Source organism: Corvus hawaiiensis, chromosome 4, assembly GCF_020740725.1.
Source record: "Corvus hawaiiensis isolate bCorHaw1 chromosome 4, bCorHaw1.pri.cur, whole genome shotgun sequence".
NCBI lineage: Eukaryota > Metazoa > Chordata > Aves > Passeriformes > Corvidae > Corvus > Corvus hawaiiensis.
The window spans coordinates 72,222,466-72,228,465 of record NC_063216.1 but is presented as its reverse complement, the minus strand read 5'-3'; the positions used below and the strand labels follow the sequence as shown (position 1 = coordinate 72,228,465).

At 39.1% G+C, this 6,000-nt stretch overlaps 1 long non-coding RNA gene across 1 annotated transcript in view; it reads left to right on the top strand.

The window, feature by feature from the left end:
* The first annotated feature begins 2,102 nt into the window (after positions 1-2,102).
* Positions 2,103-6,000, top strand: part of LOC125324398 — a 46,807-nt gene continuing 42,909 nt past the window's right edge. The window contains exons 1-2 of the long non-coding RNA XR_007202956.1: positions 2,103-2,193; positions 4,416-4,548. This is a non-coding gene — a long non-coding RNA (uncharacterized LOC125324398). The remainder of the gene's footprint in view (positions 2,194-4,415; positions 4,549-6,000) is intronic.

Genomic DNA, 6,000 nt, shown 5'->3' with positions numbered 1-6,000 from the left:
TCTCTGGTAGGGATTAATCAATCTCAGCTTAATAAAAATGTATCTTTCCACATGGTTTCCCTAAAGCATTCATATAAAGTACAATCACTTTTGAAACAACTTTTTGAAAGTTTATATCTTTTCAGAGGTTTATGATATAAAGCTTTTTCTTTTGCAGAGTAGAGATTAAATGTTCTGATAGAAACTCAGCAGAAGTCAGAAGATATTCCTTTCTGAGAGAAAATGCAATTGATTACCTCACTGATAATATCACACCTCACTGTGGGAAGATGCAAGTCCTGTGTCAGATCTAGCTCAGTATTTAGTGGAGTTAGAAGCTCAAAGCAGCACCTTCCCATAGATGCCTGTTTTAGGTACGTCATGCTTCCAGCTTTTGACCTGGTCTGGGCTCCATGTACCATTTAACATCTGCTCACACAGATCTGTGGCATCTGTATTGTGGCTCCTCGATTTGTGACTATACTGTGCCTATTCATCTTGACTATTTTCACACTATCTCTGCAAAGAAATATATTTAGCATTCTGCAGAAATGCCCCAAGCAAGCCAAAGACAATTTCAGGATTTTTTTCTCCTATGAATTGAATCTTGCAATGAACAATGATTGATTATGGACCTCTTATTGAAAGATAATTTATTTGCAGCGTAACTTAAGAAGTAACTTTGAAACCATTAGAATGACTTGCAAAATAAACTTTACTACAAATGACTGAATAATCCCCAGTATACAGGGAAGTTCCTGGCTTCTGTAAAATTGTTCATGTAAGGGTTCACACACCAAACAATGTCAAACTTTGTAATGTAATGCGCTATTTAACACATGAAATCATCCTGCTTTTATTATTCCCTTGAAAGGTTAATTAAGTTAATTTTGCTTGCTATTTTATTCTGGCATTTTGCCAATCTATCAGGGTTAATTTTTACTTCATGTTACATCTTTATCCATTCCACCTAATTTTTTTTTTTTTGTGAGGTTAGCTTGTCTGATTGCAATTTAATTATTTAATCAGGACACCTATGTTATATCTAGCTAATACCAGCAGTGCTAGGGTAAGCTGAGGTGATAAATACAACCTCCACAAGAAAGAGAAAGAAGTCTCTTTGTCTTTTATTATCTGCCACATTAATGACAAACTATTTAAAAGCATTTGAGAATTTTGACTACATTTGCATTAAATCCATCTTTGCCATCTGATCCTAAATAAATATGGTGTCTGGGTTTGGGGGGCAGGCTTTTTGTGTATTAGATCTCTAGGACATACTTCATGAAGATACTGGGTAAGACAAAGTCCTCTTTTCCTTATTCATCCTTGTCAATGAGAAATTTTTAATAGATTTCAGAGACCTCATAAAGCTCAGGAATAAAAATTCACAATAAATGGGGTAATAGAAATAGGAAGTGCAGAAAAGCTCTCTAGAAATGATCTAGAAAAAAAATGTTTGATGTTTGGGTCCTTTTGATGACTGGATGGCAACTGAAAGAAGAGACTCCTTTGGACAAATTGTTATCTGACCGAATTTTGGCTTCTGGGGCTTGAACAGTTAACAGAAACTCCTGCATATTGTGCAACGCTAAAATGCCTCTTCTGAGGCTCCGTTGTTGGAGCCCAGTATCCCAAAGGGCCAGAATGTGAGCTTCTGGGTGAACTAAAACACTTTTTTATCTGAGAATTTATCACTTTGTATATATTAATTAAAAAAAAAACAAAACAACCTGTGTTAAGAATACATTGAAATTAAGAGAACAGAATACCGCTTATTTTGTATTCCAGTACCCCTCCAGTAGAAATTGAGTTGGTTTTGCAAGCTGAGCACTTTTTTGGGGTTTCTGGCCATTGCAGAATAGCAAAGGATGGGACTGAGATTCATCTTCCCTCTTTCTGTGCTGTCGCAGAGTGCAATGTCTTCAACAAACCATCCAGATAAGTAACCTTAAGCATTTGCATTTGGGGGGAAGGTTTTCAAGCTCCCACAGCTCTAGTCAGTCACAGCTCATTGCTCCTAACCTTGTTTTCTCTTTCAGGATGGATTTTATCAAGCCTCCCGCTTATTTCACAGCCCACATGCTTTGCCAGCTGTCCTTGCATAATGCAAAACTCAAGGCTGTTACCTATTCAAAAATCAAAGCAGCCTCTGAATACAGCTTTTATAGAAGCCCCTTCTGAGAACTTTTAAGATGAGCATTAACCATAGAGGTAAGGTAAGATACTTCTCTTTTTCCATTTTTTTTTGTTAATGCTCAAATCAACCCAAGTATATGTATATAGCTTTGATGGCAAATCACCTTCTGTCAATGGCCTGTTTCAGTTGGAAGGACTCTTGAGACTTGTCATGCTTGAGGTCCCTAATAGTCTCTTCTGTCAGAAGAAAATTGGGTTCCTAGTAAAATGTTTGCTCTAAAACTGCATAAAAACTAATGACTGTATCAAGCCATGTACATTGCCGGAAGCCAGAGTCTGCTAGGAGAATTGCTTTTATTTGGAGGTTTGATATCATCATGCTGTCAAGGGCCTCACACGGGCGTTCAGCAGCGAGGACAATGAGTGCATTGCGCTTTTTATTGCAGGAAACCTTAAAGCCAGCCTGCGGCTCTGTCCCCAGTGGAAGCTGATAATTTTAACAGTGATGCTCAGCCCGAAATTTTCTAATCAAAAAGATTAGCTTCATCAAGTTGCTGAATGCCCTTCAAACTTGCATGTGACCATTCAGAACAGACAGAGCAGGTGGTTATTGCTTGTGTTGCTCCTGAGATATGGGCCATGCAGGGCAAGCTGGGACAAAAATGTAGCAAAACTGCCTTAAAAGTCAAACATTAGAAGGGAGCTGGAGAAAATTCCCATAAAAAATAGAAATATAAGCCAAAATATAAATCAAATCCTCAGCAACAAATAAAAGAATGGTTTTAATGAGCCATCCACTTCTCTTGTCCTAAAGAAAGGATCTTTGAGAAAAACACTTCTCTGAAAGGAGTGAGACCAAGGGAAGGCAAGAATTTAAGTAGGGGTCTGGTCTCTTTTATATGCAAAATAAACTTAAAAACTGTAGTTTTTGCCAGAACCATTAATAGCTGCCTGTGTTCTGACACCTGTAAAGCAGAAACGTTTGCTTCTAGCTGTCACATTTCTATTTCTACATCAACACTACTCCTTTCCAAGGGCACGTGGTGCCAGGGCACTGCAGGGCTGGCAGGTCCCTGGGCTGGAGAGTGGCAGGAGCTTTTGGGGACAAGACAGTCAGGAGCAGGGCAGACCGGGGGGAGCCAGGACAGCTGTATCCTCAGGTTTCCCTGGGGATGGGTAAAGGACATTGGCCTGGCTCATGGCTGGGCAGAGCAGGGCTGGGGCAAGGCTGGAGATGTTGTCCTGTGATCCTTCCACCAGACCAGGTTGCTCCAAGGCCCATCCAACCTGGCCTTCAACACTTCCAGGTATGGGGCATCTACAGCTTCTCTGGGCAACATGTGCCAGGGCATCATCATCCTCACAATAAAGCATTTCTTCCTAACATCTAATCTAAACCTACCCTCTTTCAGTTTAAAGTCATTCCTCCTTCTCCTGTCATTTCTTGATCTTGTAAAAAGTCCTTGTCCAGCTGTCTTTAAGGCCTCCTAATGTATTTCTATTCTGATCAATACCTAATTGAATTTCAAATTGTACAAATGTGAACTGAAATAGAGGACATCTCTGGTATTTGAAACTAAGATAAAAATCTGGATTTTGCTCTCAGTCTGTTAATAAACATTACATTGATGCATTATTTATTGTATTATAAAGCTGTCCATGCTAAAGAAATATCTGGATGAACTGAAATGCATAAAAGTGCTGTACGAAGGTTTATCAAATTTTTTTATTTAGATGTGAAAAATATTTGACATGTAAGCGTACCTGTGTTTAAAAATGAAGAAGCTGAAATAATTTTAAAGGTGAAATCTGTTTTTCAGAAGATTGTTATGAAGACATTTGAAGTCCCTGTATTTCAAAGTGTGAAGTAGTAGCCTGGGATGCAGAAAATGAAAATATAAAATATCTTTTTTTCTGAATTACAAATTGGAAAATAAAAATTTGCCTTTCTGTCCTCTGAATTGGTCTAGAGAGGCTCTTAAACTTGTTTGTCTTCTAGGCTAGGGCAGCACTGTCAATACTGATTGTAGAAGCCCTAATTCTGTGTCTTCTCCCTCAAGGTTCGAGCCTTTGGAAAGGTTTCTCCTTTTGCACTGGACTAATTCTGAAGCAGAAAAATAATTCTCCTGAAATAGAAATTCAACAGGCTATTATAGTGCAGGTCTGTAAAGAATAAACAAGTTATCTAGCCAATCCTGATTTAGTGAATAAAATCCTGCATGCTGATGCTGCTTCAGACTTCAAGAACACAGTGTTCAAAGACATAGAGTAACAATAAAGTCTGATATTCCCCTCAGAGCCATCATTCCCTTAATGGAGGATTTCCCTGAGGTTTACAGACATCTAGCAGTATTACTTCACTTCTCTGCATTGAATCAGGCCCAAGGACAACCATATAAATGAAGCTGATGAAACAGAGTTCACGAAAAGGTAAAGCAACTTTTCACATGCCTTCACCTTTTCTAGTTTTTGTTTAATTTCTTGCTTTGCACATTCAACAGATTACTGACATTGATAAACTGCATTAAAATGGAGATAAGTGTTTGTGATGCATTAGGAAGAGGAAGAATTTATCCTGCGTTTTTAAGGCATCTTTCAGAATGTACCACACAAACAAAAGTCTAATTTAAGCCCATCAGCCTTGAGCCACTGCATTACAAATGATATAGCAACAATTCAAAGCCCAAGGTGATGGATTCTTGTCTATTACTCCATGGTGTTGTGTGGGTAATTTTAATCTTTTTGACTCAATGGAAGTTTTGTTGTTAATTACAATGGGATTAAGACTACACTTCAGAGTTGACACTAAACCTGAACCCCCCTGCACCGAGATGGGATCCTTTGCTCCCCACAGCCACCTCAAGAGCTTTGTGGCCCTAGCCCAGCTGGCCATGAGCCAGGTAACCAGTGGCATGTGGAGGTGTCTCAAGCACAGTTTGTGTTCCTGGCTCAGACTCGGGCTGAAATTGCTGCCAAACCACAGAGCACGCATGTGTCATTCATGTGTTTGGAATGGGAAAGGAGAGGGATCTGGCAGAGAACTCAAGGCAGCGCAGGCTCGAGCTAATAACATCACATCCTCAGGTTAGGGATGAGATCCAGACAGGCACTTACAATCCTAATATGCAGCTTGGGTGGAATAGAGGCTCTTAAAGCCAAGTGGCTAGGACATGCCCCAGGGAAGAAACTCCAATGCTCAATACAACCATTTCTACACTTTATACACTTTGTCTGGTGATGCTTTAACACAGAGTTTATGAATAGCATCTTAGTGTTCACATCCCTCCTCAGAGAGTGAATTCTGAATTAAGCCCCTCTGTTTTGACATCTCATGTTTGAACTTGGTGAAATTCTCAGCAGAGTTGTCCCACTTCAAGAAATAATCTTTAGGCTTTGGCTCTTACGTGTTGTTAGTAAGAGTTTCTTGGGATGGAAGAGATTTAAGCTGAAAATTTTCCACATCAAACTTTTAGCATCTAGGTAAAAATCTTAAAAGTATAAGACTATTACATAAGTCTGTGGAGGTCACTGATTTGTTTGAAAAGTCTAACACACACCTCTTGTATAACTATAAAAAGCAATGCACACACAGAAGTGTTGAATGGTTTTCTACAGCATGTCCTGTGGGGTGGCTCAGGTGTTTCTTCCTCAGAATATTGACTGTACCAATGCAGCACTCTTTCTGTTCCATGTAGAAGATATACAAATGCTCAAGTGAATAGCAAAAAATGCTACACAGTAAGCCAAGCACCATAGTGATGCTTAATCCTTTATCAGCCCAAATCCCTGTGAGCACTTCATCCAAACTCTTATATTTTAGCTGCATTTCCCAAACATTTTTCTCTTCTCTGAACAAAAGGTTTTTGCACAAATATGCACTTA